This window comes from Fukomys damarensis, unplaced genomic scaffold, assembly GCF_012274545.1.
Source record: "Fukomys damarensis isolate Sample0158 unplaced genomic scaffold, DMR_v1.0_HiC HiC_scaffold_16, whole genome shotgun sequence".
Lineage (NCBI taxonomy): Eukaryota > Metazoa > Chordata > Mammalia > Rodentia > Bathyergidae > Fukomys > Fukomys damarensis.
The window spans coordinates 5,878,948-5,904,927 of NW_022900928.1; the positions used below are offsets into that span (position 1 = coordinate 5,878,948).

The 25,980-nt window shown below is 41.7% G+C and overlaps 1 protein-coding gene and 1 long non-coding RNA gene across 4 annotated transcripts in view; one reads left to right on the forward strand and one right to left on the reverse strand.

The window, feature by feature from the left end:
• Positions 1-1,069, forward strand: part of LOC117286304 — a 6,605-nt gene extending 5,536 nt beyond the window's left edge. The window contains exon 4 of the long non-coding RNA XR_004517402.1: positions 901-1,069. This is a non-coding gene — a long non-coding RNA (uncharacterized LOC117286304). The remainder of the gene's footprint in view (positions 1-900) is intronic.
• Positions 1-25,980, reverse strand: part of Ano3 (anoctamin 3) — a 350,025-nt gene that overhangs the window by 296,494 nt on the left and 27,551 nt on the right. The gene's annotated exons all lie outside the window — the stretch shown is intronic.

Below are 25,980 nucleotides of genomic sequence, written 5' to 3' on the forward strand. Positions count from 1 at the left end.
AAAAAAAAAAAAAAAGCATGGAAATTCGCCAGCAGATGGCGCTGCGAGTCTCTGTTACAGGGACACTTTAGATTTAGGTATTTATTGATTCACACCAGGACCCTGGGAATATAGCGTGTTCTGATCAGCTGTGCGGGTGCTGAGGATTTACTCTCTCAGGTTCACCTCAAGGAAAGTTTTGCTGCGGTGCTAGATGACTCTGCAGTCGCCTGGCTTCCAGGAAAGTTTATTCTCACTGATTGCATCTGTTTCCCACCATGAGGACAGCAAGGTGGGCAGCCTCGTGTCTCACTGCAAGACGACAAAAATCAGCCAATCTACAGCTCCCTAGAAAGCTGCGTTTCCCCCCACACTGCCCCTGCAACCCCTACTGAAGGCCTTTGTCAAGCCTGACACAAAAGTGAAGAAAGTGAGGGACCACTTTTGACATAATACGACTTGAACAACACTGCTCCATCTGTCCCTGTAGCATGTCGAATGTATCGTAACTTATTTGATGAGTGGACAACTCAAATAGTGAGGGACAAGGTGTTTCACCATAAACTCGTGCAAATATTTACAGTTGGACTGGGGTTTTTAAGTATGATTTGTATACAAGTTTAAAAGAATAAAGGTCTTTAAAAGTTACAGATTTAAAATCTAAAAGTTATCTTCATGCTCCTGTGTTTTTATCCTTTTTCTTTTCGTCTGTCAAGTAACACACATCACCAAAATGCTGCAGAAATATTCGCAGTATTTGGCAATACTTATTCTCGATGAACATATCCATTGGGCCTGCAAGGGGCAAGTCAGTTCTTTTCATCTTTAGTCATCTGGAAAAGAAGAAAATGCAGTTCTGGAAGGGCTGTCTGCTATCTTCTGTGATGAATAATATGTTGATGCTAATATTTCTCCATACAGGGAAATGGTACATGAGAGTCAGTCGTGTATAAACTTTGTAGCTACTTGGATCTGGTTAACCGAGCTCCGGCAAACCTTGGGATATCTCGTGTTTCTCCACCTCCGTGCCTGGTCTGACCCACATCTGACGCTGAGCAATTGAACGAAGTCATAGTTCACATGCACAGCAAGACAGTCGGTAATGTGTTTCCAAATGCCCAGTTGTGCTTTACTTTATGGCATAAACACTTTTGTCAGTGGCTTTGATAGGCTCGATCATATTAAATGATGTATAAATTAATTATGAGAAATTGAAAAACTGCCCTCACCATTGGTGAATTTAGCCGTCCATTGTACTTTTTTCTGGACATTTATTGAACTCTATTACACGAAGGGTTCCCTGGGGCTGTGGCTTGCGTGTCGTTGCCTTGTCTGATAGATTATAAGCTCTTGCATGCACGTGGTATGGTTTGCTTTTCTATAACCATGTCCAAGTTCATTTCCGAAGAATGGAGAGTTCCCAGTGGCAATCGCTTACCAGAGGGTTCACCTGGGAAACATTTCTCTGTGACTCGATTCCTGGCTTCTGCACCTCGCTTGCTTTGAGAACGCCGGGCGGGAGAGTGTTCGGAAACGAGGAGCAGTTTAGGCGGGTTTGTGAAAGGAAGAGCCGAGTGCGACTGACTCCCATGCAGAAGAGGCGCAGCAGCTCCAGGAGGGCAAAGCGCTTCTCAGCCCCTGGAGTCCGGGAGAGGGGACGGAGGTGACAGGGCTGGGGGGGAGCGCGGTTACTTTCAGGGGGATCTGCAGGTCCAGGCCACAGGTTTAACCACAGCCCACCGAGAAGCCATGGCTCAAAGCCAGGGTCCGCTGGGGGGTGACCTTAGGGAGTGCAGGACCCGGACGGGCCTGGGTGGGAAGCGGCGGGGACCGGGGAGATCTCAGCAGAGCTTGGTGCAGACCCCGGATCCGCACTGCCTTGTGGTTATTTTGGCGAGGTGGGCCTGTGCCTCCATCCCAGGCTTCTCTCCGTCCTTGTCCCACGCTGCTGGCTGTGCGGCCTCCGCCTTCTCTCCTCATTAGCACGGGCCACGCAGGACTGGGCAGCACCTTCGTGCTCCCTTTAACCAGACGAGTTCGTGCTGTTGCTGTCATTACGATTGTTGCCGGAGGTGCTTCCAACGGGACAGGCAGGCGGTTAAGCCTGAGCTGCACCCCAGGCCCTGCTGCTGACCTGATTTCAGACTCCTGGCCTCTGCGGCCCGCACCGGACACGTCCACGAAGCCAAGGAGTACGGGAGGCCCAGGACCGAAGAGGACCCGGGCTGGGGGGCTGCAGACCGGGGCTCCCCCAGGCCTGAGGCGGAGCGAGGAGAGGTTGGGGGACATGGAGAAGCGGTGGTGCAGGACTGCGGAGCTGGGAGATGCAAGGAGCCCATCAGAGGCGCCGCGCCTGCCGCACAGCTGCTGCCTCCCCCGGCCTGTGCTGGACCCCGGGCTGAGGGCAGCGATCCGGGCTCATTCTAGATGCACCGTCTTCACGACACTGATGCTCGCCATATTCATAAGTCCCACACTAGGTGCTGTCCCCTCTCCCTGGCTGCCGGGCTTACTACTTTTAATCACGTTGGAGTGTAAACTGGCCGAGGATGTAGCTCAGTGGCGCTGTTACCTGCCTCGGAAGCTCAAGGTCCTGAGTTCGACGCCTGATGAAAAAAGTTTTGACTGGTAACTGAATGGGCTTCCTTTGGAATGACTTGCAGTTTCAAGTTTTCGCTGACTCTATGAACTTGGCAAAAGCATGTTAACTGTCCAAGTGTGTGTGTTTATACTCGCATTCTGAGGATGAAGCAGGGCCCGGCACTAAATAAATGCTCAGTAAATATTTATTTCTATTTTTCCCACATTAATACGTTTAATATAGAATGTAGGTATTTTCTCTGCACCACTGTGATTCTTCTTTGTTATGCTACTATTTTTTTTGCTTAAATTTTACTTAGTTGTTCACAGACTGCTTATTAAATTTCAACGTTTCCTTGATAAATTTCGTTTTATCATATGCAAGCTTTATAGAAAACTAAAGAGAAAGAACAAAGAGAAGATAAGTTTTAAAAATTCTGTGAAGAGAATCGGGGTGAGCAGAACCTTATTTCAGAATTTTCCTTCTGGGGATCCAGCGGAAGGAAAATTATGTAAAGATCCAGAAATGGTTATTTTGGGGACTACATGAAAGCCAAGGTATTTGGCAGGTTTAGCCAGTGTCTACTTGCTCACCAGTGCTAACTTATCTATCGCTGAACTTGACAGACCAAGCTTGGAGCTGGGACGAAGAGGATGAGGGACAAGTGCAAGAGAATCAGATTGCAGACGAATACAGAGGCGCAGGTTTCAAGGACCTCATTCATGTGCTCCCGCAGTGGAAGCTAAATCGGTGATTCTATTTTAATGCTCGTGCCCTCAACCTGATGGAAATGAGCGGAGTGGATTATCGGGCTTCCAGGGAACAGCAAGAAGGCAGAGTCAAGGCAGAAGCCTGATTTTATCAGCAGTTATCCTCCTCCCAGAGAGTATTTCTTAGATTTGCCACCCTGACATCACAGATAACCAGAGCATGTTATTCAGTTGCTCAACCTCAAACACAGCAGGACATGCCTCGGACTTTTACAGCCCATGCTTATAGTCAGTTTTGTAGGAAGCACATATTATTCTGAGGTCCATAAACACTTATTGGATCATAGTCCAACTGTTTCAGAATACAACTATATGTTGTAACAGTTATTTGATGAAAAGCTCTCAACTCCTTTTAGGAAGCCAAGACATGACTCTTCATTTTCTGGAAGTCCAGCAGAGTCACTTCCTTCACAACCAGGAATTTATACCAGGTGAAGAATGAGGAAAAGGAAACAATAAGGCAATGCTTTTGAAACGAGGTAAAAAAATTCTGAGTCTCCTCCAGTACACTTCTTGCCACAGTCTTAAAACCTTGTGGGACATCAGAATTGTGAAAAACAGAACCGAGGACCATCCTGATGGTCGGTGAGACGAAAGAGTCAGTTAGGAAGGCTGTAAAGGTAGATGCCTGGGCAGCAGATCAATAGTGAAGGTCAATAGCGGACTCGAGATCAATAGTAAAGTTCTATACAGATGTGTCATCCTCAAGGATAAGTGAGTGCAATAAGCCATCCGAAGGTGACTTGTTTAAAAATGAGCTGATAGTTTAGGTTGATATGTACAGTGCTTTAAAAGGTACCTAAGCCCTGTCGGGTAGCCAGAAAGTTGAATTCTCTCCTTGTGCTCAGGTTTGCATTCTGAGGAAAGTTCTCTTTACATGAAAGGAATCTTAGTCAATGACCCCTGCTCCACCATGTGCTAATGGACTTCCCAGTGAAGAGATAAAGGACACACAGAGCCTTCTCCAGTTCTTCCGCTTGTGTGGACATATTTTTCCTTACGTGAGACTCAGTGACTCTTTCTGGTCAGCTACAAAGCTGATCGCAGCAGCCAGTGTTTCAGATTTGCAGATGTGCAGGGGAGGTTGGGGTCCATCCGGTGGGGTAGGAGCAGGGCAGTCATGATCTAGCTGCCCTGTGTGCTCCTGGCTGTCGTGGGGAGCAGTTGCTGGCTATGAGGCCAGCTGATGACCCCAGCTGACCTTCCTCTGTCTTTTCTCTATACAGGTAAAGAATCACGACAACCCACGCTTGTGTATTCAGCGTCTGTCTAGGTGACTCTGATGCCAAGATGCAGCGGGCACAAAGAAGCTCCCAGAGATCTTCCCCAAGGCTGAGTGTAGTGCCAGTGTTCTGCTTGACCAGAGACTGGACATCATTATGTACTTCTACCCATCGCTCTTTCTGTCCCCTTCCTTTCTGACCTTTTGTGTGAGCATGTAGATAGGTACACAGACAGACAGATAAATTGATCCACACACCCAAACATATATGTGCAGATAACACATAGATACAGATGCTTGTGACTTAAGTCTGCACATTCAGCCTGTTTCTATGATCAGTGACAGCAGGAGAGAGTATGTTTATTACTCAAAGGCCATATGAAAGTTTTGGGATTTGCCTTGATTCCATTATCCTAGGACTAAATATTGTGGACATAGGAATGCAGTGCATCAGTTCTAGGATTGGATTTGCTGAACCTCACACCCTGGGAAGAATGGAGAACCTAGGTCTAGTTTTTTTGGATCAGGTTTCCCCTTGAAGTCAGGAGGACCCACCTCCACGGTCCAGTCACTACAGAGGGAGCAGGGAAGATGCTGCCAATGCATTAATGTAATAAAATGTTTCCACCACTTACTGTACTTAATTAATTCAAACCTCTCATTCTATAAGGAATTTGAGTCATCTTAAAAGGGGGGTTTGGGGGATTTTGTTAACCATACTTTCGGCATTAGTTTAATGCAAGGATGGGGATAGCAGGCTGTTATATGGATTTAATAGGAATACCCATTGTATAATCTTGGACCTTAATTCTACTGCATATGCTTTACAGTTGACAGAAATAGATCTTTGTCATCAGAAATAGCCCCAGAGATATTGACTGACTTTGAACATTTAACATGGAATAAGTACTGTGGAACTATGGTTCAAGAGAAAGAGCTAATAACTACTCAGTAAACCACTTCTATACGATGCTTTACAAACCTACAGAGTACCCATTTGTTCTTTCATTCAAAAATGGGCATCTGAAATGAACAGACATTTCTCAGACAAAGGAGTAAAAGCAGCAGACAAATACATGAAAAATGCTCCACATGACTGGTCATGTGAGAGATGAAGTTAAAAACAACACTGAGATTCCACCTCACCCCACAAAGAATGGCTGATATCAGGAAATCAACCAATAACAAATGTTGGCGGGGTTGTAGGGAGAAAGGAACCCTTCTTCATTATTGGTGGGAGTGCAGACTGGTGCAACCACTACGGAAATCAATATGGAGATATCTCAAACAACTAGGACTAGAGTTTCCATTCGACCACTCTGCTGGGTATCTTTGCAAAAGAATTGAAAGAATCATACCACAGTGACATATGCTCACCCATGTTTGTAGCAGCACACTTTGTAATAGTTTAAACTTGGAAACAGCCCAGTTGCCCATCTGTTGGAGACTGGATAAAGAAGATGTGGTTTTTCTATAAAGTGGAGTGCTATTCAGCTGGAAAGAATGAAAAACTAGAGGCATTCATAGGAAAATGGATGCATATTGAAGCCATATTCTTAAGTGAAATAAATAAGTCACACATGTGTAAATACAGAATAGTTTCTCTGGTATGAAAAAGTAAAAGTGCAAATAAGATCCAAATGGTAAAACTGACAATGTGAAATAGGAAGAAAAGAGCTAAAGGTGTAGGGGAAGTGAGAAGGGTAGGGAAAAGGAAATAAGGGACAAGAAAAAATACGAGAAAACAGAAAAATGGAAACAAAGTTTTTGTAAATAGGGAAGGGTGGTGTGCATGAAGGGAGGGCAGGGACAAGGGGAAACAAATGAGAACCAAGAACTGTCATGTACAGGTACAAGATCCCAGTGATGAATGTAACTGTACTGTATACCTGAAAAGTACCAATAAACTCAATGAGAAAAAACAAAACAAAATAAAAACCTACAGAGTAGCATAATCTGGCTTCAAGTTAGATACTGAAATTCCTTAAAAAGCTTAAAGGCTATTAACATTTCCTCACTCCATTTTCAGAAAGCTGACATTTTTGTTTCCAAGTATTCTTTCCTATAATGCCATAGAAATGAGCATCTGGCCCAAGAGTGAGCGAGAGCTGATATTTCCTAAGTGTTTCAAAGGGTTGATGATAGAACTCCTCAGGAAACAGGCAGTGAACACCACTATTACATTTTGATCACTGAGGACATTAAGCTACACTTTGAAAGTTAAGTGTCTTGATCTATGCAAGAAGGCCAACGGATATTGTACCCCTGGGATATTATTGGAGAACAAGCATCATTGAAAGTTAGTAGGCATATTGAATATTCACTATTTTAAGAAAGTGGATACATCAGTTTACTCTGTAAAGAGTAATATTAGAATGGAAGTTTTCTTTGGATACACTGTAGCATTCATATACTTCAAAATTTTTACAGAATTGGGTGACTTCTATTGCAGACACTTACAAGTTATCTTTGTGCTTCGAGCCTCAAATTTGGCAAAGAGTTTTTTAGTCTATTTGTCATTGAAAATCCCAAAGAAAACTGTGTGATTAAAGTTATATGACCAAGTTAAACAAACCTCTCTCTAGCATCAACATTTTAGTTTTCCTCATTTGTAATCTTATCAGTAAAAGTAACAGTTCAGATTATTGAGATAAGCAGTACAATTTTTGAAGTATTAGTTATATGTTTCTTTACAGTTTGTCAAGAATCACATTTACCTACATAGAAGTTAAATCTCACTGGGAATTTGTATTTTTATTTATCTTCTTATTTCTACAGAACTACTGACAGATTTTTGCTTCAGCAACTTAGAGCTAAAATTGCCCAGATGTAATCAGTAATGAGAAGAAAGTCTAAAGCAGCAGCCACAGCATCTCGCCCCTTTTGGTCTGTTAGCATTTTGAGATGCTTTCAGTGGTCTCATAGCATTGACGTTCATACAGACTTCACAACAGGGATGGGAATATGAATCACTCATTGAGTGATTTTGCCTTTTCTTTCCTTCTTTTCTTAAAATTCATAGTAGGAACTGTAACCGAAGGGAGTTAATTTCTTAGTCAAAGAGAAATCAGTAAGTGGAGGCAGCATGGCTCAGAGAGGTCAGGGGCATGCAAGGTGCCGAGTCAGAAATACCTGGGTGGATTTATGTCTCTCTCAGTTCCTAGGTACATAGCTTTGTGTTGGGTTTCATTCCATTGCTAAGCTCCTTATAAAAATGAATGTAAAATAATCAGCCTCATGCAATAGTTGAAAACGATGGGAAAATACCAATAAACACATTCATAAGTGTGCGTGTGCTTCTGTAAGCATAAATTTACATGCGTGCAGTTTAGCCAGTGCTATTGTGAATATGACACTGATCTTGATTCTTATGATTCCTTGATTTTCACAGCTTTCCTACATAAAGAATGCACATAACGAATAATTCCAGCTTTGTTCTGCAGCGAGTACATTGCGGGCTAGATGAGTCTTTGGGGCAGGCAGTTGTCCCCTCCTCTGTAGCTGTCGTGTCCATGCACCATGGGTTGAAAGCCAGGTCTTCTGCCACAACCCGAAGACTCCTAGTGACAGCACACAGCACAGTCCTTAAGCCTTCATGGCAACAGCTCAGCTATTTCCCTTAACTTGTGGTCATTGATCGTTTTGATCATTAATCCCAGGAATAAAATGGGAAGACAGAAAATGTCACCCTGCTTTGGTGTGGCACATGCTCGTTGCTGGTGGGGAGCACCTTATCCTTACAGGAGTGGAGACAGCATCCGGATGTCTCAGAGTTTAGGCCTTTGCCGGAAGCCTGAATATGCACTGTGGTAGAAAGGACTGCATTGCCTGATATGTGTGGATCAGGCCCTTCAGAACGCTTGGGTCTCAGAGATCATAAAGACAGAGGATTACATTTGACTTCTCCCATGAGAATGAAGTAGATTTGCTTAGAATTGTACCAAAGCATAAGGTTTAAAAAAGAATTATGCCCTCTCTGCTAAGTCAAAATTCAAGCTGCCAAGTCTCTAGCTTTCAGTCAGCTTTAAAGACGTGGAGACAACAGTCCAGAAAGCACTGAAATAACAGCTTACAGAGTATGTATGCAACAGACAAGTACTTGCCTGGGTTGAAGTCGGGCCAATAATTAGATTCTATAAGTAGGCTTAAGTAGCTAAACTTTATGCCAAATTTTCCTTTTGCATAGACCTGACTTACAAACAAGGGAAACAATAAATTAGCTGGAAAACACTGTAGATTTAAAAAGGTGAAATTCTAGTAGAAGGATTAAGATGGTATGCACCAGAGGCAAAAGCATCCTAACCCACTGGTCACACACAAGTAGAAAGGGATGTGTGAGTGCTGTGCTAGAGAGCGAGGTAGGGGCAAAGAGGAAGAGTCTGATGGGATGGAGGAGAGACGTCTGCGGAGGCAAATGGGAATACACTGAGACTCAGGAAAATCCAAGGTCTCTGATTCACAGCCATCAACTCCAGGTGAAGACGCGGAGATCGGGAGTGACTTCCAATACAGCGTGTGGGTGTGATGGACCCAAAAGTCGTCCTCTTACTTTCCTTATAGAGACAGAGCAACCGTGAAGTTTCTCACCTTTCCTACTCTCCCAGGACCATATTTCCGTGATGTTTGCAGGCACAGTGACGTATTAGGACGGTGGCCTTTGTCTGCTCCAAGTCACCCGTTTCACCTCCCCTCGACGAAGCCATCCTTGAATGAATGTTCAGGAGGATTTTTGTAATCTGATAACAGAAATTGAAGCACAGTTGCTTTTGTTTTTCGTTTAGTGAATTAGGATTACGGGATTAGCACTCATATGTACTTAGAATTAAGTTATTTCTGGTATTGCTGATGTAATGATGGTTTCTCGGGATATTCCTACCACCTCATATTCAAGGGCAGTCAGAGCGATGGCAGGAAATCATGAAGACCTACTGCGATTGTAAGACGGCAGTGCTCTGGTGCTGCAGTCCACAAATTTGTGCCTTCTGAAGGGGAGACAACACCTGTTACTCATAAAGCCCAAAGCAATTCTGAGAAATCACTCCTCATTTTATAGCTCATAACTGAGACACTCATTTTCACATTAGTTCAGAAAGTTTACATGATACTGCCAAGACGACTATCACTGACAGTAACTTTTATTTTTTTTAATGAATAAAAGAACTTTAGCCAAGCATGGTAGGTGAAACAATAAAGTATCTTCCCATTCTTGCTCTAGAAAGTGTTATGGCAGAATCAGTGTTATGTGAGGAGACTCTCCAGGAACACGAAAGCCAAAATTGTAGGGAACAATCATGATTAAAGGTGCCAAGCAATTAATTAACAAAGATAGCATATAATTTTTTGTACTTTGTGTTTTTGTGTGATTTGTCAGCTTTCTGAAAGAAAATAATTGTAGTCATTTACTTTTCTTGGTCTATATAAATGTTCCTTTTCATGCATAATATTTTATTTATAATTTGGCATTATTATTTCCGGTTAGGTCCCCAATTTGTACAAACTTCAGACCCCAGAAACCCTCAAGCATTCAGGGCTATAAAGCCAGAGATTACCTCTCGGTTATATTTTCTTTCATGCTTCTACGGTCTCTTCCTCCAGCACTTACTCATTCCTGACTAAAGTAGACTTCTTCGAAGCCTACAATGTCTGACATGTGCGAGGTAAGGGGGCTTTCTGAGAAAAGGGCTCTCGTCCCATGACCTCAGCTGTGAGCACGTAGTGGATGAGCATTTACATTTTTGCTATGAAAAGATCATGCTGGTTTGCACTTTAGAAACCTAAAACAAAAAGTGGAAGTAGGTCTTTCTCAAGTGGAAAAGGATCAAACAATGGAGGGAGGAAAGATGGAGGCTGGAAGAGGGGAAGAAAAAAGGAATTAAGATGAGTGATGTCCATGGTCCAACTCTATGCCAGGAGCAGGAGCCTTGTGTGCCACAAACATGGGCTAAGAAAAATGTGTGTCTTGTGCCTAGAAGAGGGGCTCAGCGCAGGAGGACAGATCTGGGGAGCACCCACCACCTGGCTCAACTCTTCCCCACCTTGCTTCCAACCTGGACACCCTGAGGTCAGTCACCCAAAGGCCTAAATTCGTCACTGCTGTCCTGAAAATGTGGGTCACATTAAGGCATTCCTTGGACCTTCTCTGTCTTACCCCCCACCCCCCAGCAGCACAGGTAGCAGAGGAAATCCATGGATGGTTGAAGAAAACCATGAAATAAAGGACAGCCAGAAAGGACATCCCTAAGATGGATTCTGTGCCTGTGAAAGACCTTTTGGGTCTGCATATTGCAGTCCTGCAAAATGGAAACACAGCCCTGAGGCACCTGCTAAAGCACCGTGGAGGTCAGACCCAGGCTATCCTGGGCCAACTGCACACCTCGCAGGGTGGGAAGAGACATGGCCACCTGGCAGACAACACAGAGGGACACTGAGTGTCCAAGCACTCACCCACAAGTGCTGTGGCCCCTCAGCTGAGGCTCACTGGCTCTGTGGGTCACGCCACTGACTTGGGAGTTGTGAGGTGACCAGGTGAGTGCCGGCACCATCAGCGTGCATTCAGTGCTACCTGAAAGGTGGTCCACCAGGCTCTCCAGCCTGCCATGAGTCAGAGCAGCTTCAACAGGAAGGACAGGTGAAGGAGAGGAGGACATGGGCAGCGAGCTTGAGTGGTGATAATAACCATCTTACATTCAATATGGAGGGGCACCTGGCACTTCCAGAAAGATCCTGGGGAGACTGTGAGCACCTGTCAACTTGTTCTTTCCACAGAGAGCTGTCATCAAAGGTGAGGGACAATGAAGCCGAAGGACAGCAGAATTCCCCATACCAGGGCACCCGTGCACCCTGCACAGCATAGCACCCATCTTGTCTTGTGGTGTAAAGTCCACACACAGATCCTAAGGTCTCGCTCACTGTGTGAGTCCATCGCCTGCCTCAGGAGAGCGACGGTGGTGCTATCTGACTGGACTCGCCCATCTGGTAAAACATCAAGGCCGCAGATAACACAGTCACTATCAGCTGGTTCTTTAGAGGACCACACGCCTTTGATGATGTGCGGTGAGAGGTGTCACAGCAGGAAAGAGAACAACAGGGGCTGACTTCATCTCTGTCTCTGCAGGGGCTTCATGAACAGTCTTGTAAGGGGACCTAACTCACACAGCTGCACCGCTCGTGGAATGCAGCTGGAAACAACCAGCATCTTCACGCCTATGAGCAAGAAGAGGAAGAAAGGTCTTCACTGCACAACCTGCAGCTCATCTTTCCTGCTGACAGCCTAAGGTGGCTGAGCAAGGGACAGGCGATGTCATATCTGGAGAATCAGTAGGTAGAGGGTTCTGGGGTCCTGCACTGAGAGTGTATGTGGGTCCTTTGGGATTTATTTTACCTCTTTGAATGAGACATACCACCGGTCCACAGCCTTAAACTACACATGAGACTTTTGAGGGATTTTCCTGACACTAGTCCACAGCCTCAAACTACACATGAGACTTTTGAGGGATTTTCCTGACAGTATCAGTTCCTCTAGGTTTCTGCGCTTTATGAGATCTTTGGTACCACTAACAAGACTCAGTGCACATAAAAATATATGTACTAAGGCACTCACCACTGGCCTCTCCAGAGCCTGGCCCCTGCGCTGCCACCCAGCAGACACCCAGCAATGCCCTCACAAAAGTGGCTTTCGACACAGCGTGCTTTGTAGACTTTCTTTTAACCCGACGGGATGCCATTTCTATGCAACTGTGCATACTTCCTGCTGTACCTGGATAAGTACCTCAAGAATTACAGATAAAGCCAGAAAAAAATCTGTAAGAAGCAAGTATCCAGCTGCTGAGATGAGAGCTCTTTTTATGGCCCCTTTAGCGACTTTCTGCCTGACTTCTTGGGATCCTGGGCTTAGGCTGCTGCTCTAAGAAAGCCCACTCTTTCTGCTATGTTAGGCGGCCCTGTAGGCCTAATTAAATGTCCTTTAGCCATGACTTCATGACGTTACACTGAAATTCTATCCATCAAAGTGTTGCAAAAATTTAATGAGATAATCCCTCCAGCGATGGGAGGTCAGCAGGATTTTAAGATGGAAAAAATCTTCTGTAAAACCAGGTTGTTGGGTGAACCGGTCTCTACATGGACTGGGATCACCTAGCTCTTTTCCTTCCTGCTTGATGAATAGGCCAAGAGTGCAACATCCGAGCTGAGGAGGAAATGTCTCCGCCAACAAGGCAGTGCCTGTGTGTTTCCTAAGACAAAAGTCCTTCAATGCTTCTCTCAGTGAGCTGAATGCCACCCCATGTGTTCAGTCCAGGATGGAGGGCTGTGGTGTCCTTCACCTGTGATGTGGAGATCGGCAGGGGAAATGCCATATACTCTGGGCGGCTTTCCTGAGCCCCAAGGAACCAGTCCCTGTCCATCCTTTTCCTGTCTCTCTATGGTTAATAAATTTGCTTTGCATGACTCGGGGGAATATTCTGTGATTTTCTGAGCTCTTACCAGATTTAGGAATCCTTACAGTTCACACTCTCTGTTTTCCCTTGGCCTTTATAGCTGCCTGGATATCCTAAATAGGTGTTATATTTTGTATATTTCATTGTCCTTAGCCACTGGTGTAAAGGTTCACATTATATCTTGAAGAAAAGCTTCATGAAAATTCGGGGACTTTCCAAAGAAACAAGCTGTGTTGACTTAATTGTAAATGAAAACAAGATTTTATTTTCTTTTGGATGGCCAGTTATCCGAATATCCTGAAATAAAACAAACACAAAGCAGAAAATGGACTGACTCAGCAGGCTCAGATATCACAAGCATTTTAATGTAATTCTTTGAAGTTCTGCCAAAGACCCTAAGACATGTTTCCTGTACAGTTCTTCTTCTCACCATATCCTTTTCCCATGGGTTGAAATCTTCTGAAAAAGAAGTTTTAAAATACCCAGCACATCATATCTCAATCAGGGTCCATTTTGTCTCATATAGCAAATTGGCCAATGCCTAGAAGCATTATTTTTTTTAATGTGCTATTCATTTTATTTTTCTTTTTATTGAGTTTATTGGTACATTCTAGGTAAACAGTACAGTTATATTCATTACTGGGATCTTGTACCTTTACATGACAGGTCTTGGTTCTCATTTTTTTCCCCTTGTCCCTGCCCTCCCTTCAACCCCTCCTCTCCTCCCCATTTACAAACACTTTATTTCCATTTTTTCATTTTCTCATATTTATTTCTTTTAACTTATTCCTTTTCCAAAACTCTTACCACTTTCCCTACACCTTTAGCCCTTTTCTTCCTATTTCACACTGTTAATTATCCCACTAGGATCTTGTGTACTATTATAGTTTTTCACACCAGAGAAACTATTCAGTATTTACACATGTGTGACTTATTTATTTCACTTAGGAGTATATCCTCAAAATGTATCCATTTTCCTATGATTGACTCTAATTTCTCATTCTTTATGGCTGAGTAGTATTACATTTTATAGAAAAACCACATCTTCTTTATCCAGTTTCCAACTGATGGGCAAATGGGCTTTGCAACATTCAAAAATCAATAGCCTTCTTGTACACAAATAATAGGCTCACTGAGAGAAAACTTAGAGAAACGATACCTTTCACAATAGTATAAAAAAAATGAAGTATGTAGGAATCAACCTAACAAAAGGAGCAAAGACCTCTACACTGAAAACTACATCACTCTGAGAAAAGAGATCAGAGAGGATATAAGAAAATGGAAAGATCTCCCCTGCTCCTGCATAGGAAGAATCAACATAGTGAAAATGGCCATACTACCAAAGCTGCTATACAGATTCAGTGCAATGCCAATTGAAATCCCAACACTATACTTCACAGAACTAGAAAGAAGAATCCAAAAATTCATTTGGAACCAGAAGAGACCTAGAAAAGCAAAAGCCATCCTAGGCAACAGACACATGGCAGCGGGTATAACAATTCCCAATCTGAAACTATACTACAAAGCCACTGTGATAAAAACAGCATGGTGCTGGCAAAGAAACAGACCTGGGGATCAGTGGAACAGATTGGAAGACATAAAAACAACTCCAGATGTACTCAGCTACCTCATCTTTGACAAAGGAACTGACCATCCCCACTGGAGGAAAGATGGCCTCTTTAATAAATAGTGTTAGAAAAACTGGATCTCAACCTGCCAAAGATTAAAACTAGACCCTTATCTTTCACCATGTGCTAAATTAAAATCCAAGTGGATGAAAGATCTAAATATTAAAGCAAAAACACTAAACTTGCTGGAAGATAAGTTAGGCAGAACTTGAGAAGACATTGGCATAGGAAAAGACTTTATGAACAAATCTTCAGTAGCACAGGAACTAGCAGAAAGAATCAACAACTGGGATCTCATCTTATTAAAAAGCTTCTGCACTGCAAAAGGAACCATGAACAGAACTAAGAGACAACCTTCAGTGTGGGAAAAAGTTTTTACCAGCTGCTCCTCAGACAGAAGACTCTTATCTAGAATATATAAATAACTCAAAACAATCAGACCCCCCAAAATATAAAGACCCAATTCAAAAATGGGCATCTGAAATGAACAGACATTTCTCAGACAAAGAAGTAAAAGCAACAAGTAAATATATGAAAAAATGTTACCTATCATTGGTCATTCGAGAGATGCAGATGAAAACAACACTGAGATTTCACCTCACACCACAAAGAATGATTGCTATCAAGAAATCACAAAATAACAAATGTTGGTGGGGTTGAGGGGAGAAAGGAACCCTTCTCCATGGTTGGTGGGAGTGCAGACTGGTGCAATCACTATGGAAATCAATATGGAGATACCTCAAAAAGCTGGGAGAAGAGGTTCCATTTGACCCAGCCATCCCTCTGCTGGGTATGTTTCCAAAATAACTAAAATAATCATACCACAGTGACATATGCACACCTATGTTTATAGCGGCACAGTTTGTAATAGGTAGAAGCATTATTTTTAAAACAGAAAGTTTTCGGAGGGGATGCAAAATGCAAGATGATGCGGGCAGAAACATCAACAGTGGCAAGTTGGGGTTCTCAAATCTAACAAATTATAGAGCCTCAAGAGCTGAATTTCTCGGCAGAGCAGGGCTTGGGCAGTGCTGTCTGACCTAAGTTTCAATTTTTTGTGAAAACAGAGAATCGAGTTTTCAAATGATGACTGGAATTGTCATTTTATAGGACAGGAGTCTTCTTTCATTTTTACATTTCCACACCAAAAAACAAAACAAAACAAAACAAAACAAAAAAAAAAAAACCACTTCGGCCATGTTCCTGTTTCTTAAAGAAGAGGACAAAAAGTTCCTTAGTAATTTTGAACTCCAGTTGCCTCTATTTCTCTAAGATCTCTGCCCACGATTTGCTTGAGTAACTCATCACATTTACCATCCTTCCATGTTGATGCAAGTGTCTACATTTCATACCAGCACAGCTCTTTGGCAGTTGCTAATTTATAAGAAGCTGAGTGTATTCTTGAGATCTGTCTGTTCAGAGCTATTGAAAAGTTTGATTACTTATGAGCTTGGAAACTTGACCTCACAAGACAACAAGAGGTATTGTACATTTCATGTATAAACCACCAAATGACCACTGACTAAAATTAGTATTGATATACACTTCTATAGTCTGGAAATATTGAATAATGTTTGAACACAGATGAATGTGATTCTAGGAAGAATGACATCAAAGTAGTAGCTTGGGGGACAATGTTGTGGTAATGCACATATACACACACTGCAGACTAAATTAAGTGGATTTTATTCTACTATGTATGCACTATTAGGAGTAGTGTGTGTGCATGTGTGTACATGTGTGCATGTGTGTGAATGTAAAATTGTGCGCAAATTTATGGGCACAACACACATATAAGTCGTTCAGGTAGAAATAAGAAATAAATGAAGCAGTAGCCAATTATACGTAACTTTGTGGTTTAAATATCTGACCAATACTTCTGAGCCATACAAAATATAACAAAATGCTCATGTTCTTTGCTGCTGCTAATCCTAGAACATGCAAATGTTACATTTATTTTTGGTTTTTTAGACTTGTATGCTCAACGAGGCAGTCATTAGTTCAGTTAAAAAACAATGTCTGGTAGAAAACTTTCTTAACTCTGTAATAGCCATACAAGTAGCAGAGATTGGTTTTATCTAAGAGCAAAACTGTCACAGAAGGAAGTTGATGAATGCATCTCAACAGTATGATTGGTGTGAGTCCAGTGGTTTTTTTTTTTCAAAGACTGACGTTTAACATAGATGAGGAAATGCAAAACCAACATCAATAAATTCATTCTTTTCAGCCAGGATGAAGCTGTTACATATTTTTTGTGGAGGTAAGAGTTCGTGAATTCAGTTATTAAACATATTTATTAGTTGCCATAACATTTGCTATGGGAAGTCAGTAGCATTCACAGTAAAATATTTCTTCCTGTGTTTGATAATCCAGTACCAAAATTATGGGACAAGTGGTGGTCAGCTCAACAGACAGGCTTTTATGTCTCAGAAAAGTGAGCAGAATGTGAGCCTACATCCCATAAGATGAAGACTTGCTATTTTTAGAGAAAATCAACTACTCCTGAACACACAGCCTTATCCAGAAATTAACTCTGAATGTATTTTATGACTTTTAAATGATGTTTTCTAGATTAGGTGTGAGCAAAGAGGGCTGAAGTGGTAATTAGGATAGAAAATCTAATATTTCCAGAAACTAATGAGAACTCACCTGGGAAGCAGAATTAATTACCTTTCTGGTTTCAACAGAAACATTTCTCTTTGAGGTAAGGGTACCCCACTGCTGTTTTAATTCTGACAAATGTGCTGCGGCTGGCATTTGGCTTCGGATGGCACACGATTGAATGGGCTGTGGTTTGCTGAACAAGGCCACAGTTCGGCTGTCTTTGTCCTGATAGGGAGTTATCTGCTGTAGGGTGGCCCTGGATCATGATCCTGTTAAAGTATAGCAGGTTGTCATCACTGAAAGTCTAGTGGGTGTAAGGCATGACAACATTGTTTCCTGTTATTTATTATATTTGAATCTTTGTGGATAGATGCTTCTTTTTGGCAAATGGAGAAATCAGTGAGAAATCACTAGAGAGAAGAGTCGGGTACATTCAAGATGTATTTGATACGGGACACTCCTGAAGAGCCTAGTCCAATTGAGTCAGGCTTTTTACCTTAGACTCCTGAAAAATCGTCAGCTCAGCTGTCTTACCCAAAGGTCATCATGCACTTTAGATCATGAACAGGACACTTTACACTTGAACTTCAAAGTTAGCTCATGACACTGAGACCATAATACAGCTGCTATAAAAATGGGAAAATGGCTCATCTGTGGCACTAAGATTCAATTTTCCTCCAATGTGATATTATGATACCTAAGGACTTCGAAGAAAGTAGGGTGGATCTAGTACCGACTGTCAGTAAAGTCTTACTGTCGCCAGAAGTTATAAGATTCACAGCTATAAAAATGCATTAGTTTGGAGTGTGAGTTTTTACATCACACATTTTTCAGACAGTTTTCCCAGTAGTTTCAGATCAGCTAGCTCCCTAATACATAGAGCACTGTGAGATCAAAGCTAGCCTCAAGTCAGGAGTTAATTACTCTGAGAAGTGTTCCAAAACTACTAATTGAAGAGGCAAGATCAGAACCTAGTTCTTCCAATGCAAATTTTGTATCTTTTCTGCTATGGCGTGGACTTATCTTTATCTTAACCTCTTGCAAATCTCAAATCTCTGAAGAAAATTCCAATTGGAAGTGAAGAACAAGTGGGAGTTTCACTGAGGGGATCTGCCCCTACTGATTCCTCCCATCGTTTCGCCTGCACAGGAGACCCTCAGCCAAAGTCAGCCCTCCACGGTCAGAAGAAACAAAGGATTAGATCCTTCAAGAGAAGGGTAGACTATGATGTAAAGTCCTTCTGTTGTAGAGTCTACTTGATGAAATACATTTGGTGCATCATACAACTGAAAATTTAAATTTTGCAAGATTTGCTTGGTGGCCTTCTTGTCACTGTGGCTCAGGATGGCTCTGCACTCAGGCTGCCACTTCTCTCGGATGTAAGATAAATACATGCGGAACACCTACATCTTGAAAAACATACACAAATATTCACAATTTTATATTTTTTAAATAATAAACTTTGAGTAGTTTAACAAATATTAATCAAAAGAAGCTTGGGAGAAATGCTTAGGACGCTTTCGCTTTCTTTTTCTTTCAATGAAGGTGAATGGTATTTTCACAGTGTTTGGGATTATTTTTGTTGTTAATATTTATTTTGATATTTTGTAAATCATTCAATACTCTGTGATTAAATAAAGTGTAGGGTGATGGCTTTTTCTGGAGATCCTTCATTCTTAATTATTTTTAGCAAATAATGTTTAAATGATTTGGTTCTTGACCTAGTCAGAATTCTGTGTCTCCCTTAATTAGGGCTGAAATCCTAACTTCTGCAGTGACTAGAAAGTGAGTCAGCCCTGCAGAAGATGACCGGGTCACGGGGGCAGAGCCTTAATCAATAGGCTTAGTGTCATTATAAAAAGACCCAAAGAAGCTCCCTCACTTTTCTACCAGGTGGGGAGGACAAGCAAGAAAGACCAGGTCTGAACCAGAGTCTGGGTCATGGTCAGACACTAAATCTGTTGGTACCTTTGTCTTCAACTTCCCAACTTTGAATCATCCAGGCGATGGTACATTCTTCTAGTGGCCTGGATGGTCTAAGACCACATTTATATGAAGTCCTCCTATTTCACTATGTAGCATTAGAAAATAGGTCTTAGATCTCGTATACAATTTTAAAGCATTTTTTTTTTTTGCATCATTAGGTCACAGAGGTTTCTGTGTTGACCTGTTATGGTGTGTATTAATACAAGAAAGTGAACTGCAGTGACATTATTTGTTCTTCAGTTTATTGACCTTATTGCAATGCAGTGTAGGTATTTAGAGTACAAGATCCCATTGTTCTTTGCTGCTCTTGGGCTGTGTGCTCCTGGGAAATTGCCTCAGTTTCTCCTCTAATGAGATTACTTTCCTTCTTGGACTACTATGGGGATTACAGTATTTCATTATAAAACCATGCAGAGCAGCATCTAGTGTTGAAGAAGTACTTAATGCATATTATTATTTCAGGTATTATTATTATTATTATTACAAGAGGTTAAGCGTCTTTGGTGGTCTGGTGACAGTGCAGGTACTTGTTCCCGCATAATACTTGATAGAGATACGGAGACTCAAACCCACTTTCCTTAGTGAAGCAAAGAAGCTGCCCCAAAATAAGTATTTTTGAACTTTTTCTCTTCGATTTCTGAAAGGAATAGAGAGGAAAAAAAGGAGGCCAACCTTAGAATATTAACTATATATGTAAAATCTGGTTAATCATTAACTGATCATACTCTTGTTTTTCTCTCATTATTTTTGTTTTTTAAGAACACCTATACAGCCTATTAGAAAACTTTCAAGCATTGCTACTATTATTTTCCTAAGATTCTCTCATGTACATAGCTGAAACTTTTTACCCTTTGACTCATTTCTTCCTCTAGAAATGCTCTCTACTTTTTAACTCCCTGAACCTATGAATTTGACTGTTGTAGATTCCTTGCATAAGTGATATCCATGTGTTAGCCTTTATGTTTAAAGTAAGCTTTACTTTTTAATACTCTTTCAACACTGTAAGTTGGTTTCTCTGGGTACTTCCTTTCCTAATGGTTTTATTTGTAGATTACTCATAATTAACTGAAACAGCATCCTTTTATAAATTAATGAAGCACAATCAGTGTTGCAATGAAATATTCCTTTCCTATGGGTTTATTTGTGTGCTCAGTGATGAGACTGTTTTGATGAACAGGGCATAGTTTGTGTCAAAACCTCAGTGCCACTTCCCTTGTGAGAAAAAAAAAAAAACTTACCAACTTTGAGCTAGACCATTTTATTGAAAATACTCTGATTAATTTGCCTTGTACATATTTCTCTCTGCACTCTCTGCAATTGCTTGCTACCAAGGTCATGAAATCATTTTCATTTGTCAAAAAATAATTATGCTGATGCTCTCTGTCTACCACCTTGTCTTTTCCTTGGGGATATTAATTATTACAAAATGGAAGCTATTTTCAGATATTATTCAAGAAGGGAATGATATAAACATTACTTTTACAGAATTAGTGAATATGGAGGTGAAAGCAATGAGTCTATTCAGGAGCACAGAATAATACATTGAGGGATGGTAAAAATCAGTCACCTTGGGAGGTCAAAGAAAGGACATTTTAGCCACAGTCTGGATGTTGCATACACAGGGGAGATTCAGGGAAAATAAACCAGAAGCTCAAATTAGTAATTTTGAAACCAACAGAGTATTTCAATCACATAAACCTGAATTTAAATAGTTCTAAATCGTTAATTGCACCAAATTTCCACATGTGCAATTAAACTATATTTGATAATTACTTCAGCCAGAAATAGCATAAGATTAAATTTGTATGATATATTTAAAGAAAATTGAAACATATAAGTGGAAACTATAATGATACACTGTTGCTGGCTGTCAGTATTTCTTGCTGTGTCCATTCTTTGTATATACGATTGTACCTCATGTCTTCCTTAAAACGTTTTTAGATTTTTTTTTAACATGAGTAAGAAAAACAGAAGTAGTGGAGGAAAGATGTGAAACTTAAGCTTTAGCTTGAGTCTTAGAAAATGTTTTCTTGAGTACTGGTTGTCAGCATTATGTCAACTTCCACATTGACTGCAGAGATGGCCGTCACTGTGACAAGAATGACTGTACGTTAATCTCCAGAACAATGTGTATTTGGGACAATTTGTTATTCATGCTACTAAATTCTCCACCTTTCCCATAGATCCTAGAATATTCCCTCATCTTCAGTGTGACTGCTCCAGTCGAAGCTGGACATATACCAAGGTAACTGTTGTTCACTTCGTGCCTCCTAATCCTGAACTAGTATTATCCTGTCAGCAGCTTCCTTGCCCCAAATTTTCTAACTAAGTGGCTTCATTGCCAGGCTTTAAAGTCAGACACATCCAGATTTACAGCTGGCTTCTGTTACTCAGAGGTCTAATATGCTCCACATTAATTACCGCACCTGTAAAATGAGTATAGTGTTACCCAGCCTCAGGCCCAAAAGGAGTGTTAACTGAGCCTTAGAGAGGCCAGCCCCATGCTAAATAAAGCATCCCCCGCACCAGTCTCCAAAGAGGAGTCAAAACTAGAAGAGTAGGAGAAACTTCCACGTTCTAAAGAAAGATGCTATGCTCATTTATAGTTTATAAAGCACAGAAATACAATGGCTCATAAATATATGAAGAAATTCTTCAACATGGCTGACCACTGGAAAAATGCAAATTAAAACAATCCCAAGATTCCATCTTAGTTGAGAAAGAGTGGCCATCATCAAGAAATCATGCTGAAGAGGCTGCAGGGGAAAGGAACCCTCCTCACACTATGGGTGGAAATGCAAGCCAGGAAAACCACTATGGAAATCAGTATGAAGACTCTGCAAAAACATAAATCTAGAAGTTCCATTTGACCTTGCTATTCCTTTTCTAGATATCGTCCCCCAAATGTTAAAGACATCATATTACAAGGATCCATGCATATTTATGTTGATAGCAGAATAGATCATAATAGCTACACCTTGGAAGAGGCCCACAGGTCTACGTACAGATGAATGGATAAAGAAAATGTGGTACTTAGACACAATGGAGTACTACTGAGCCACAGAGAACGGTAAACTTGAGTCATTTGTAGGAAATTTGGTGCACCTTGAGACCCTAAGTGAAATAGATCAGACACACAAGGTTAAGTATTACATCACTTCCCTTACATGAAAAATGCAGCGTAAAATTAAAGAAAAAAGTAGAAGGTAACAGGAAGTAGAGAGATAGATCTTAAATGGGAAAGGGACCGAGAAGAAAGGAATGAAGACGTGTTGTGTACTTGTAGCAACTCCCTGCAAGGAATGTAAACATTATGTACCGCAATCAGGGACTAATAAATCGAATAACTAAAGCCCAGGACTCCCTTGTTCTTCACACCTCACAGCTGCAGTGTAGACACCAGAGGGAAATCGAGGATTATAACGAAGAGAAAGGCTGTCCTTTCCGTTTGCTTCTGTAGGGACAGCCAGAGGGCAGAAAGCCTGAGTGACGTGGCTAACGTGGCTGACGTGGCTGACGTGGCTGACGTGGCTGACGTGGCTGACGTGGCTGTGGTTACGAAAATGACCGCATGCTCCCTCGGCGCTGTGGACTTGAAGAAGTTGCCCTTGGTAAAACCTCTGCCTGCATTTTCTGAGTGTTCCTGAGCCCCATGACCCTTAGCGGACCCCAGAAAGAAAGGCTAAAACCCCAACTGGCCTGGATTACAGCTGTCAGTGAAATAGTTATTTTCGGGGACCAGCTTCCTCTACAAGTAGGAGCATGGCACAGGCTCCCTGCTGAGAAACTCGATTAAGGCTCTCCTCACCTTATGGTTCTGCTGCCTAGCAGCTTTATTTTTCAGAATTCAAGATGTTATAAATAAACAGCTGCTCAGCACGCTTCTCACTTCTGATTTCTTGATTATTTTCGGGATTTGACTTCCCCATGTTCAGTCACAGGGTTTCAGCTTTGAGTCAGCCTGCTGCCTGCACTCCTTCGGTCTTCCCTGGAGAGTGGTCACGGAGGATCTTCAGCTCGCGGACCCCAGCCTGATGCTACACTTCTCTCTGTCAGCTATCAAGGTGGAAGCTTCGAGAAAACCACTCCAGAGTGTGGACGTGACTTCCGGGCAGAGACCAGGTTTCCTGGATTCAGGAGCTGCTATAGGAAAGGCTCTCCTTGTTTCCGAAGTTTCAGAGTGCTGTGTGATCCATTCTTTTCAAGGAAAATTTCTCTGCAGTTCCTGGAGCTCCTATGGCACAGAAATCCATACCTACTTTTTCCTCAGAAATCTGAAAGTCATGGGTGTGGAAGATGTCCCTGCTGGCAAAGCAGAGAGAACTGAGAGCATCCAGTTAACTGTTTGCCCCCCTAGAATGTAGTATTGAGTTGTTCAGTCTGGGTAAATACATAGGGAGGTGTGTGAGCATTGTACACCTTGGAAACGAGCCTGTTAAGGTGGAGAAGCCTGCATAGAAAAGACTTGGTGTGAAACCAGGCAGCAAGAAGGTGTTTATAACACCTCACTGGGGCAGCATCCACAACTCCCAGGGAATTCAGGGTAGCAATATCCCAGGGCAGGGGTGGAGGTCAGGATCAGAGGCAGTCTCCAGAAAACACGGGAAAATGGTCATATACACAGACTCACACAGGACCACTTAGAGGGGCCCTCGGGGCCTTCAAGGGACAGATCAGAGTGACGGACAGTAACAGCTTTGTGTCTTCTCTTCCCCACCCACTCTGAAAGAACCAAAGCTCATATCAGATCATGACCAATTTCAGGGCATAGATTTCCTATGTGGGATTTTTAAGACATACTTTGTTTTATTAAAACAAAAAGAAAATATTAATGAATGGCCTGCTGTAAATGAATACAAGTTAGAAGACAAAGTGATGTCAATTAGAAATTCTGGATAAGACAATTCCAAGAACTTTTAGTCACTGTTCTACCCTCTGTCAGCACTGCTGAAACTAGCATGGTGATACAGTCACTATGTTTGGGAGTTTTATTCTGTGACAGCTGCATCTCAAATACTTACTGACCTTTCTAAAAAAATGCACAAATGTCCCTTCAAGTAGTTCATCAAGGTTTTCATAAATTTCTATTCTTTATTATTATATTCTTAAATATTTTAAAGATCTACAATATGATTCATTTGTGACTGAGTCACTGAGCTGAATAATGCATCGCTTATGATTAGCTTGACTTTTGATCAAACTCAGCAACAACTCCTGATGTAATATTTGTGTTGTCTCTACTTTTCTCTGCTCAGAATTTGACCATGTAGAAAGTCTTGTAAATTAACACTCAAATATTTTTCTTTGAAAAGGAATACCTTAAGATAAGGCAGAATAGGGCCGGGGATTTAGCTCAGCGGTTCAGTGGCCTGACTTGCAAGCGCAAGGACCTGAGTTCAATCCCTGGTACCAAAAAAAAAAAAAAAAAAAAAAAAAAAAAAAAAAAAAAAAAAAGATAAGGCAGAATATATTCCAACTACCTGAGTTACAAGAAAAGATGAGGCTAATAAATACAATTCTTAGTTCTTTACTCAGGTGTTGAATTTTTAGATACTCCCCGGAGAGAACTGCTAAGTTCAGTGTTGTTCTGAACTCAGTCTACAACACCAGACATGTGGAAAAGAAAATCAGTTTAGAAACTATTAGTGAATGCTTAGTCAATGTAGTATCTTTACTGTGTACAGGGTAAAATGTTGGTGAGAACTGAAAACGCATCAAATGCAGTCCATGGTCATAGGGCATTCATATGTGAGTTTGCTGAACATTGTAATTCAGGGCGGGCTTATCAGCTTTGGTAAATATTTCTGTTTGTAATTTGAAAAATCTTTTAAAATACAAGAAATATGGTTCATAAGTATCAAGTCTCCAGCCCCAAAGAGCAAAGAAATAAATGAAAACAAAAGTTGATATTTGAGAAAGATTAACTTGGCGTATTTACACAAAATGTTTCAGTGGAGTTGTTAGTCAAGGGGGGTTTGGAGAGGAACACGGTTTGAGCCATGAGCTGATTCAGTAGAAAGTCTTGCAAGTTTCTGTTGTATACAGGAATCACAACACCTCCCAGTTATTAAAACAAAACAAGAAAACCAAACCAAACCATTACCCAGAGGCCAGTTCTTCAGTCTAAGAATCATCATATTTGGCACTGTCACTGTGAAATTCATCTTTTCAGCCATTCCTGTGGCATGTCATTCACCTAGTCATTTGTTTTATATCCTGTCTTGGCTTTCCCTGTTCTCTATACCTTCCTTTTGCTAAGCACATCACTTCCGTAATCATCAAAACCTGAACAGCTTGGCAGTTCACAGGGGCCATAGCCGTATTTATCTAGTTCAGAGCCAAATCCTCAAATAGTCAAGCAGTGTGGCACATAATAGTTTCTAAGGGCGTGTTTTAAAACAAATTATAGTGAGCAAAATATGAGACAGAGAAAGTTAGTAGATTGGTGTTATATATAAGAAAACCGACAACAAAACTGACCAGAAAGCTTCTTAGAGGAGGAAAGATCAGTTAGACAATTTGAAGACGAAGTAGAGTTTTCCAAGGAAAGATGCAGAACGCAGACAGCTACCTAAATTCTCAAGTGAACTCGTTCAGGCCAGCAGCGAGAGTTGAATGACTGAGCTCTGGGTCCAGGCAGCTTCAGATCGAGGCTGAATCACGCTGGGAGGTTGCAGGAGCTCTCTCCTGTCCATGTCCTCCCCAGCTTCAGATACTCTTTGGCCACACCAGCCTCTCCTCTCACGTAGGCTTCAACTCTAAGTTTCAAACCTTA